At 39.2% G+C, this 12,588-nt stretch overlaps 1 pseudogene; it reads right to left on the bottom strand.

Moving 5' to 3' along the window:
* Positions 1-1,275: 1,275 nt before the first annotated feature.
* Positions 1,276-12,588, bottom strand: part of LOC119537430 — a 45,000-nt pseudogene continuing 33,687 nt past the window's right edge.

The raw sequence follows: 12,588 nt of genomic DNA, 5'->3' as shown, positions 1-12,588 counted from the left end.
ACAAGTGTAAGTGCTAGGTACCCTGAAATCAGTTGCACCTCCTACAAATTCTCTCAGCTATAAAGATGGGCAGCATGCACCCCAAATGCTTCCACTGTAGGCTCCTACCTTAGAGTCTCAGTTCCTTGAAGATAGGTGTCTCTTGTGTTTGTTTTTTCACTCCAGTTGATAGCACACCATCAGGAATCCAGTCTATGTTTTCTAATTTTTCAGAAATAATTTTGCTTCTTTGTTTATTCTGCTTCCCCAACATAGAACAGCCTCCTTCACATGGTTATCAAATGAAAACCTTTGGTTTCTCATGGAACATTTCACACTGGTTTCCTCTCTCACAGATCCCCTATGGTGATTGCCTGTTCCAAGCCTTTGGAACATCAAACTAAATTGTATTATATCAGCTTCTTATTATTTCATGTAAAGGCATGTGTTCCATAATAATTATGTAACTTAGATGGAGTCACTTGGCTTTTCTGAGTCTGTTTCCTCACCTGGAAGATGGAAAGAAAAATAAATATTTCACAGGATTTTTACTAAGATTAAGAGATACAACATATGAAAAAGAGTGGGTGCTGAGCAGAGCATGAGAGCTTAGAAGTAAAAACCACCTTTCCCTTCCCTGGCTTATGTCACTGATCAGGGAAAACACCTTCACCCTGCTTGTATCTTACAATTCCTAGCACAGTGCTTAGCACAAGCTAGAAGAATCATGGAATTCAGGTTTAAGAAGGACTTAAAGGTGGTATACACTCACAGCTTTCAAGATTTTTTATTGCAACCCATGTTTTACATCAGGACACAGTGTATGTGTGGGTAAGCATATATTCTGAAGCTTTTATTTTATTCTACCACATTCTTTTTTTAAATGCTGCTTATAGCCCAATAAATTGATTTTGTGACCCATAATGTGTCGTGACTTATTGTTAGAAAATAATGATCTAAATTCTAGATCAACCACACAAAAGTGTTCCCTCTCCACACCATCCCTTCCAATGTGACTGTCCAGTACTTGTCTACTTAGGTAAGAAATGCTTGACACTGAATAGTGCCATGGAAGATGCCAGCAGAGGTGAGCCCTGTGCTGTGGTGTGCAGGCACCAAACAGCACACGGGAAGCCCCCTCTACTGTTTCAGAAAAGGGCACTTGTTCTTGCCTTTCAATTATACATGCCTCTTACGAGAGGGAGCTGGCTATGTGAAGTGGTTGCAACAAGAATGCCCATGAATTCTTTGTAAATGCAGACTGGGCTGTGCCTCCATCCCCACTTGGCAGTGCCTTCAGATGTGTCCTTCTTCATCCCTCATGCACAGGATCTCGGACTCTGTCAGGAGCGTGTGGGTAATTGGGGTGCATTCATCACTGACAGTGCTTTCAGCTGGCCCCAGGCAGAGGGACTGGGTAGAAAAGTAGGGCTTAGTTTCTCTCAAGGTATACGAGTCCCAGAGGGAGACACAAGTGCCCATTTGCTCCTAGACCAGGAGAGGGGAAATCTTAAAATAAAACCTGGCTTGGTCTCCAAAACACACCTGGACTCCTGCCTAAGAAGTTCAGGGGTATCCTGCTATTGCAATTGAGTCTCATTTATCCTTCCTAAGATTCCCTCCCACTCCTCACCTCATTGAAGGCAGAGAGGATTCCAGGTACAGATGCCCACACTTTGGGAAGTCAGCTCAGTACCCTAACTCCCTTTCTCTAGCAGAGATGCGGCCCCCTTTCAAATTGAGAATAAGAAGCAAGTCCCTCCTTTTTCCTTCCTGATTCAGTGAAGAGTCTGGGGTCAAGCAGGTAATGGGAAAGACCTACCCGAGGAGAAATAAGGACACCTTCCAAAGGGGGATTTACCATTCTCAGTGATGGGGCAAAGAAATACATCCCAGGGACCTGCTGATGTTGCTAATTATGCAACCAGGAAAGAAGAGACTGATTAGGTTCCACCAGGCCAGATTCAGGTTTCAGGGATAGAAGCTCACTGAAGTTAAGTCCTGACAAACATTAATGTAAATATAAAATAAGATTTTGATTTAACTCAGTCATGAGAACATAAGATTTAATTAATAATTTGGTTGATACTTTGAATATTATCCATGAAAAACAAGGGGAAGGATCTCTAACTTCACAACTGTCCTGCATCCTAGAACTGCTTAGCATGGCCCCTTAGAGAGACATGCAGGAAAATGATCGTTAATAAATTCTTTGCTTGAGTCTTGAGCAGTCCTGCTCTCTAGGGTTTGTTTACATGCTCCTGGATGGGCATGCTAAGGCCTGGGAATTGGGACCATAGAACAATTCGCCACTTAGGTGTGACCATCTTCTGATCAACCATGTCCACCTGCTCTCCAGAATGTTGAACATCGGTTAAATTTGATGGCATCTTCAAAGAAGCATCTCACTTTCCAGCTTCTGCCCCATTAGTGATTTCTAAGGATCCAGATGAAGTTCTAGTGATCAGCTTATCCCAGGCCAGAGGAGGTGGTTAAAGGGGAAGGTTGGGAGGGTGAGGAGATTTTTGAAGGGGGTTGTCATTCAACCAGTGTCTCTCCCTCTTCACTCTCAGTTCTGCCTTGGCCCTATCTATATTCCTGCTATCCAGATGTCCCTTTGCTGGAGATCTCTTCCTTCCCCCTCCTTCCTACCCAACCCCCTCCCCACAATCACTTTTCTTGAATAATTAGCATCCATCCTTCAAACAGGAATTCAGTGTCACCATGTTCAAGAAGCTCATCTGCTCAATCCAGGATGCTCCTTGCACTCTCTCCCATGTCCCGGCAGATCCTGGGCTGCTTTCTGTGACTGCACTCACACTCACACTTTTCACTACCATCACCACTTTGCTGCTCTGTCTCCTCAAATCAACTGTAAATATTTTGAAATCAGGGTTTATATCTCACTTGGCCTAGTGCATTGTGTGCTTAGAATCATAGTTGGTATTTGATTAGTACATAATAAATGTTGAATTTTGCCTCCATCTTTTTATGGACCATAGCATTTGGACCCAGTAGAGTTCTGAGGGGTTTGTGTGTGTATGAGTGTGAGTGTGTGTGTGTGTGTGTGTGTGTGTGTGTGTGTGTGTGTGTGTGTGTGTTGGTGTGTGGGGGTGGAAGAACGAATGGTTGCCCTTCTTGGCAGTAACTGAGGCATCTCTGGAAGGAGATTTTCCTAATGAGACCTCTGATTTTCTGGCCAACTATCCTGGCTTTCCCAGGACTGAGTGGTTTCCCAGGATGTAGAAATTTCACTGCCAAAACCAGTGCTGCCCATGGCTAGCCACCAGATTCTCCACCTATGATGCTACTTTGGTCCTCCCCATCCTGGGGCTTTGTAACTCCACACCACAAACCAGGCTGCATCTGAATCAGCTATGGAAAATGGAAAGTTATCATTGCCTTGCTAAGAATTCCCAAATTTCCCACTGCAGTTTCTTTGCCCAAGGTTGCCCTGTTTTGAGTTCTTTCCAGCTCATTATCCATTCTTTTCTAGCAATAGAACCCAAGGTGAGTTTTAGCAATGAGAGGATTAGAGCAGCCTCTCAGATTCAAGAAAGAACCACATGTTGAGGATGGTTCTGTACCAGTTATCTCTGGATTACTAAGGGAAAGAAGAATAAACTTCTGTTTTGTTTAAACCACTTGAACTTGGGGTCTCTTTGTAACAGAGTTTAGCATTCATCCTATATAATATACTAGACTAACATAATTTTCTATCTACAAAGACTATCATCATCCCCTTTTGAAAAAACTGAGAGTTTTCCTTACCCCCAGAGACCTACAGGAAACAATAGCAACAACACCAACAATAAACACCCCGCCATTTAGTGAGCACGTACTTAGGACCTGACGTGATGTCTGTGAGAGGCCCTTAGGGTACATGACCTCCTTTAGCCTTCCCACTAACTCTCTGAGGTGACTTTTATTTTCTCTATTTTTCATATGAGAAAAATGAAGCTGAATAATGATGCAATTAATCCAATTCACACAGCCACTAAATGGTAGAGTCAGGATTTGAACCTTGACCAGTATTTTGAACACAAACCGTAAAAAACCCAAGTCATTTTTCCCAATGTTTAATTTTTTCTAGACACATGAATGTTAATAAGAGGTAAAATTAACCTCTCCTTCTCCCAGTCTCCTGCCAGGAGAGGCATCTTGGCCTCCATGCTACTCACCCTCCCTGCACATTCCCTTCAGTCTCTCCTACCACTCTGTGATTCCTATGTTACCACCAGAGCTGTCTGGGTAAATCAAGACCTATTATTCATCCACATAAAATCTCTCAAAGGCACCTCATTGCCTCTTGCAGTTGTTCTCAGCAGGGCAAGGATCAAGTTGGAGGGAAAGTTTAAATCATCCTTAGTATAAAAAATTAAAATTCCCCAGATGAATAGAATGTCCTCTATTTTCCCTGTACCCCGCCCACACTTATGTTCCAGGTGTGAACTTCTAATGTAATAGAGAAAAAAAAGAGTAAACAAAATGTGGAATTTCAATATCCATTGAACATTTAACCATACAGGCAATATGCAGAGTATCATACATCCTGTGATTTATTCTCTTAAATATACTAGTTGCATTTGCAAATCTTACCTCATCCAATTTCCACGAGAAGATGTTATTTTTTCCCTTAGTTTTATGCTGAGGAAACAGAGGTCTGGAAGGAACAACTCCCCTCCCTCCTCCTGATCTCCTGCCAAGAGACAAATCCTGCTAAGATCTCATGCTATTAAGTCTTAAGAGGCTAAATTCAGGGGAGGATTGTGGGAAGGTGGTGGAGTAGGAAGCTCCAAGAAGCAGTCCCTCCAGCAGAGCCACTATTAAACAGGCAGGAAAAGTCTGAGTCAACTATCTTGAAACCCAGGAATCCAGTAGAACACTGTGCAGCATCCAGGGAAGAGCAGGAGAAGGAGTCTGGTAAATTACAGTAAATACTAGCAAATTGCTCTCTCCACACAGCAATTTCCACTGCCCCACCTCCACTCTTGCAGCAGGCAGCAGTGGGGTCCGGCCCCAGCATAGTTTGCTGGTGCCTGAAAGGGACATATAAACGCACTCCCCTAAGATCTGACATGGCACTGTCCAATTGCTGTTCAAAGCTTTTGATGAGCTACTTTGGATCAAAGGGGGCCTGGCTCTGAGTGTGGTCACTATTCCAACCTGCCCCAAACAAAGGTGGCGGAGCAGACTTAAAGAGGATGTACCTCCTCAGAGGAGCAGAGGACAGCTGAAGGGCTGCATTTGCTCAGCAGGTTGAGAAAGTGCAGCTTTGGGGAGCATGGAAGAAGCTCCTGGCACCCTGGTCCCTGGCCTTGCTCTGGTTGGGAAAGACTGACTTGGGAAACTCCTGCCTGGCATCCCCTCCTTCCCTCCCAGAACTTGCCTCCAGGCAAAAGCAGCTTGAGACAACTAAAGCAGTATAAGAAACAATCGATGTGGATGGCCTAGGGCAAAGGCTTTCCTGCTCTAATACCAGCAGTGGAACAACCAGGAGAGAGAGAAGTTCTGTCTCCTGGAAAATAGAAGGGACATTCAGATTCTTGTAAACAGGGGAACTCTTAAGGCCATTGGTAAGCACAGCCCAGGACAAGACACAGGCCCAGAAAAGACAGGGAGGTCTTGCACTGTGCATTCACCCAGGGCAGACCTTCTTGATGGGGGTGTGACACTCAGGAAAACCTCTTTTCATATGACCAGCTACTTATAAATCAAGAAACAGATATCTTGGGAAATAAATTCCAGAGTTAACATTTTAAAATATTAAAATATACAGATTACATTTAAACAAAAGATTACAAGACAAAGAAGCAAGAACTGATGGTCCATCCACAAGACGAGGATAAAAATCCAGAAAAAACATCAATGAAGAGCACCAGATTGTGGATATACCAGGCAAAATCTTTCAAAAATTGATCTTCAGTATGCTCAAGGAGATGAAGGAAAATACAGAGATAGAACTAAAAAATATCAGGAAAACAATGAATGAATAATATGAGAAACTCAATAAAGGGTTAGAAATTTTAAAAAGGAACCCAACAGAACTACTGGAGTTGAAGACAATAATAACTGAAACGAAAAATTCCCAGGAGGGCTTTAGCAGCAGATTGGAGCTGGCAGGAGACAGAATCAGCAAACTCAGAGATGAGACAAAGGAAATGAGTCAGGCTAAAGAGCAGAAGGAAGAAAAGAATTATAAAATGCAAAAATAGCCTGAGAGACTTCAAGGACATCATTAAGAGTACCAATAAGCACTATGAGGGTCCTAGAAGGAGAAAATGGAAAGAGGCAGAAGGAATATTCAAAGAAATAATGTCAGAAATGACAGAAAACTTCCCAAACTTAGCAAGATGTGAATATGCACATCCAAGAAACCCAGAGGACACCAAACAAGATAAACTTGAAGAAAAATAAAATATTCCTTGTCACATACTGATCACAGTGTTGAATGCAAAGGAAAAAAGAGAGTTCTGAGAGCCACAAGAGAAAAAGCATTGTTATATACAACTTAATCTACTGTTATGTGTACCTTAATTTACATGTTGTGCAGATTAAATGCCAATTGCTTTTCAGAAACCATGGAGCCAAGAAGGCAGTGGGATGAAATACTTAGACTGATGAAAGAAAACAATTGCCAAACAAGAATTTTATATCTAGTGAGCCTTTCTTTCAAAAATGAGGGAGTGGTTAAGATATTCCCAGATAAACAAAATCTGAGGGAGTTCATCACCATTAGACCTGCCCTACAAGCAATGCCAAAGGGAGTTCTTTAGACTGAAGGGAAAAGACACTAGACGGTACTTCAAAGCACCATAAAGAAGTAAAGACCTCTGGTAAAGGGAACCATTTGGGTAATTATAAATGTCAGTACTATTTTGTTTTATTGTTTGGTATGTAACTCTACTTTGGTATGTAACTCTACAGCTGCTAAAATGCAAATGCATAAAAAGTAATGGCAAATCTATGGTTTTAGACATACAGTGTACAAAGATATAATTTGTAACAAATACAAAAAGAGGTGGAGAGATAGAGGGGCATAGGAACAGTGCATTTATATGCTATTGAAGTCAGCATCAATAAAATATGGTCATTATATATGTAGGATGTTAAATTTTAACCTCATGGTAAGCACAACAAAAATATATGAAAATATATCCAGATAGAAATGAGCAAGGACTCAATACAATGCAATTCAAAAAATGAAATAAATATGAAAGTAGGCATGAACGGAAGAATTGAGGGATAAAAAATGGTTTAAGACTTACAAACACTAAATAGCCAAAGGGCAGAAGAAAGCCCTGCAGTATCAATATGGATTTTAAATTTTAGTGGATTAAACTATCCAGTCAAAAGGCAGAGATTGGCAGAATGGATAAAACATTTTGACCCAACTATATGCTGTCTACAAGAGACTCACCTTAAATTCAAATTTATAAGTAGATTGAAAGAGAAAGGTTTGAAAAAAATATACCATGCAATTAGTAACCAAAGGAGAGCTGGGGTGACTATACTAATATCAGATAAAATAGACTTTAAGTCAAAAACTGTCATGAGGGGGAAAAAAGAAGATAGTCATTATATAATGATAAAGTGGTCATTTCCATAAGAAGACGTGATAATTATAAATAAATATGCAACTAACAGCAGAGCCCAAAAATATTTGAAGCAAATACTGACAAATTTGAATGGAAAAACTGATGGTTCCAAATTAATAGTAGGAGACTTTAATACACTGCATTCAATAATGCATAGAACATCTGTACAGAAGACAAGTATCTTGAGTGATACTCTAAACCAACTAGACCTAACAGATATATATAGAACACTTTACCCAACAACAAAAAAATACACATGCTTCTCAAGTGCACATGGATCATTCTCCAGGATAGACCATGTGCCTGTTTGAATGTATTATGTGCCCTAAAACACCATTATCTTTGATGCAATCCTGTGTGGGCAGACGTATTAGTGTTGATTAGATTGTAATTCTTTGATTGAGTGTTTCCATGGAGATGTGACCCACCCAACTGTGGATAATAACTCTGAATGGATAATTTCCATGGCGGTGTGGCCCTGCCCATTCAGCCTGGGCCTTGATTAGTTTACTGGAGCACTATATAAGCTCAGACAGGAGCAAGCTTGCTACAGCCAAGAGGGACATTTTGAAGAATGTACAGGAACTGAGAGAGGAGCTGCAGCTTACAGAGACATTTTGGAGAAAGACTTTGAAAGCAGACCTTTGCTCCGGGGAAGCTAAGAAAGGACAAATGCCCCAAGAGCAACTAAGAGTGACATTTTTGAGGAGCTGCAGCCTAGAATGGAATGTCCTGGGAGAAAGCCATTTTGAAACCAAAACACTGGAGCAGTCGCCAGCCATGTGCCTTCCCAGCTAACAGAGGTTTTCTGGATGCCATTGGCCATCCTCCAGTGAAGGTACCCGATTGTTGATGACTTACCTCGGACACTTTATGGCCTTAAGACTGTAACCTTGTAACCAAATAAACCCCCTTTATAAAAGCCAATCCATTTCTGGTGTTTTGCAAAAAAGCAGCATTAGCAAACTGGAACAGACCACATCTTAGGTCACAAAACAAGTCTCAATAAATTAAAAAAAATTCGAAATCATATAATGTATCTTCTCTGAGCACAAGGAAATCAACAACAGAGGGAGAAATGGAAAATTCACAAATACATGAAAATTAAATTATGTACTCTTAAATATCCAATGGGTAATAGAGGAAATCATGAGGAAAATTAGGAAATATCTTGTGGCAGATAAAAATGAAAATACAACATACCAAACTTATAGGATGCAGTAAAGGCAGTATTGGGAGGGAAATTTTTAGCTCTAAATGCTTACATTAAAAAAGAAAGAAGATTTAAAATCAGAGACCTAATCTCAGAACTGGAAGAACTAGAGAAAGAAGAGCAAATTAAACCTAAAGTAAGCAAAAGGAAGCAAATAACAAAGATTAGAGCAGAAATAAATAAAATAGAGAATAAAAACATAGAGAAAATCAACAAAACCAAAAGTTGTTTTTTTGAAAAGACCAATAAAACTGACAAACTTTTAGATTACCAAAGAAAAGGGAGAGAGGCCACATATGACTCAGTTCAGACATTCTACTGATTTCATTAAAATAAAAAGGACTATAAAAGGATATTATGAGCAATTGTACATCAATACATTAGATAACCTAGGTGAAATGGACAGAGTCCTAGAAACACACAAACTACATACACTGGATCAGGAAAAAATAGAAAATATCGACCAATCAATAATTAGTAAAGAGACTGAATCAGAGTAAAGCCCAGGACCAGATGGTTTCATCAGGGAATTTTACCAGACATTTCAGGAAGAATTAACACCAATCCTGCTCAAACTCTTCCAACACTTGAAGAGAAGGAAACATACCCTAATTCTTCTATTAAGCCGACATTGTCATACTGAAGCCAGATCAAGATACCGCAAGAAAACTACAAACCAGTACCTTTCTTTGTAAATTTTATAAGAAATTTCACTTTTATTGATTAAAAGCATAATTGGCCATGTACATATATATGAAAACAGCATTCAAATATTTGGAGACATTAAATGTATTTTTTTCTGTGTGACTTTATAGGCTTTATATAAAAGTATGTAAGTTCAAACCAGTATTATAATTGTCAATAGTTACCAATATTTTTTTATTTTGCTCTACTTTTCATCATAATTTCTAGGACAGATCCAAAATGAAAACATTTTAAGATTCTAGGAAAATAAATGATGACAATAATCCTCTAAATAAAAGCAATTTGGAAGTGACATAGCAACTGTCTAGCAATGTACAACCAAACCAAATAGTGCATTCAAGTTAAAAATGTTTTCTAGTTTAAAAATTTTTTTAATTTCCTTTCAAAAAGTATACTGATCATATTTTAAATATATATATATCTTAAATACCTAAAGCAAATTTTTTTTTTCCTTTTACCAAATAAAAAATTCTAGTGAAATTGATAGCAGGTATGTGGTGACAAGATGCTTTGAACATGGGCTCTTTGAAATATATTCCATTTGCCACATTTTCTCCTCAAAAACAATCAGGATGAAACATATGGACTGCAGCCTATTTAATTTGCAAATTTGTGGAGTTTTTTATTTAGGAATATGAATCTTTTCCTGGCCTAAAAAATTAATTATGATCATTACAAACCATTTGGAAAATATAGAAATATATGAAGAAGATACTAAAATCCCTGTAATCCTACCATATAAAGAAACCTCTCTGGCAATATTCTGGTGTGTTTATTTCCTGTTTTTATTCCTAAGCACTCAAAAATATATAAACATGCATATAAAATGGGATTATAGTATTTATACAATTTGGTTTCCTGCTTTATCACTGAATAAAAAGGTCTTGAGTTGCTTTCACTTGCCCTTAATAGTCGTCATAAAAATTTAAGATTTTAATGGCAAAAAAAAATTGTTGAATGGATATACCATCATGTAAACAAACGTTAAAGATGGTGTGTTAAATTTTATAGCTTTATATAGATTAACTGCCTCTCAACCTGCAATTTAAATGTCACATTATCTCTGTATGTTCCCACAACTCCTTGAAGACTGGAAGGGTCAGCAAGTGAGAAAAGGATACTACATCCCAAATATTTAAGGTCCTATTCCCCCTGATCCAAATGAAAGTGAGCAATTCTGAATGGGCAACTGAAGGCCTGCTTGTTAAGTTCACATGCTGAACTCATACAGGCTGTAGGACAGAGTTGATGGGTTTGTGATCCTATCTATTCCTATTGCAGCATATAAAATGAATGCTATTTCCTGGACTTAAAATGAGGGTCCTGCCTTGCTGAGCTGGGTCTTCTTGAAAATCAAGGAGGCCCGGTCACTGCCCACCATGGTTCCCAGTGCTTCCTAGAGTATATTTCACTTTATATGGCAGCTCTGTCCTGAGGAGGTGATTTCTTCACCTCTTTTCATTCCCCGTCTTTCATAAATTTCTCTCTCAGGATTAACACAGATTTCATGAAAATACCCAGTCAGCTTGCAGAAAGGCTCAATATGATGGTAGGATGACTTCCCAATCACTATAAGGATGACATTTGCTTCTTGTAAAAACTCTTGGGGATCTGGGCCAGATCTCCTACATGTTCCTTGCAGATATAACACATGAAATTCAGTACAAAGACTGCAATAGCCCAGCACTCAAGGAACAGACCCCTCCCCCCACAGGACAAACACAGGCAGCTCTGCAAAGGCTGCCCACACTCCGCCAGTTGGGGCCAGGGCTGTGCAGCTGCTAAACTGCCAAGTGACTGGGACGGGGGTGACCATCATGTCTTGCCTCCTAGGGCCGCCACTAACCAGTATATCTTAAATATATCTTATGAATATAGGTGCAACAACCCTCAATAAAATACAAGCAAATTGAATCCAACAGCACATTAAGAGGATCATACACCATAATCAGTTGGATTTATCCCAGGTATGCAAGAGTGGTTCAATGTAAGAAAGTCAACTAATGTAATACACCACATGAAGATAGTTAAGGAAAAAAATATACATTATCTTTAAACAGAAAAATTCAACACCCCTTTTGATAAAAACATAGAAAACTAGGAATAGAAGGAAATTTCCTCAACATGATGTAGGGCATACATGAAAAACCCACAGCTAACTTTATACTCAATAGTGAAAGACTGAAAATTTTCCTTCTAAGATCAGAAACAAGACAAGGACGTCCATTGTCACCACTGTTATTCAACATTGTACTAGAAGTTTTGACCAGAGGTGTTAGGGAAGAAAAAGCAATAAAAGGTATACAAATTGAAGAGGAAGAAGTAAAAACCTCACTATTTGCAGATGACATGGTCCTATATACAGAAAATCCTAAACAATTGACAACAAAGCTGCTAGGGATAATAAATGAATTCAGCAAAGAGGTGGAGTACAAGAACAACACCCCAAAATCAGTTGTGTTTATATACACTAGAAATGAACAATAGGAAGAATAAATCAAGAAAAAAATTCCATTTACAATAGTGTGATGGTTAGGTTCATGTATCACCTCGGCCAGGTAATGATGCCTGGTTGTTTGGTGAAGCAATTAGTGGCCTGATTATTACTAGGAGGATATTTTGTGGGCTTAAATCTTCAGTATGTTGATGGCATCTATGGCTGATTACAGCTACACTCAACTGAGGAGACTGCCTTCAGCAATGAGAGACATTTCATCCAATCAGCTGAAGGCTTTAAAAGAAGAAGTGATGATTTCAGCAGTCAGAAGAGAGAATTTCCTTCTCTACTTCAGCCAGCCAGCTTCTCCTGGGGAATTCATTGAAAACTTGCATCAGAGTTCCCAGCTTGCAGCCTGCCTTCCAGAATTTGGACTTAAGCAAACACAGTTGTGTGAGACAATATTTATAAAATCTCATAATATTTACAGATATCTCCTGTTGGTTTTGTTTCCCCCAGAGAACCCTGACTAATACAAATAGTGACTAAAATAATCAGATATCCAGGAAAAAAATATAACCAAAGATGTAAAGGACTTGTACACAGGAAACAACAAAATATTGCTAAAAGAAATCAAAGAAGACCTGAATAAATGA

Source organism: Choloepus didactylus, chromosome 6 (genome assembly GCF_015220235.1).
Source record: "Choloepus didactylus isolate mChoDid1 chromosome 6, mChoDid1.pri, whole genome shotgun sequence".
Lineage (NCBI taxonomy): Eukaryota > Metazoa > Chordata > Mammalia > Pilosa > Megalonychidae > Choloepus > Choloepus didactylus.
This window is presented reverse-complemented; position numbering and strand designations above follow the sequence as displayed.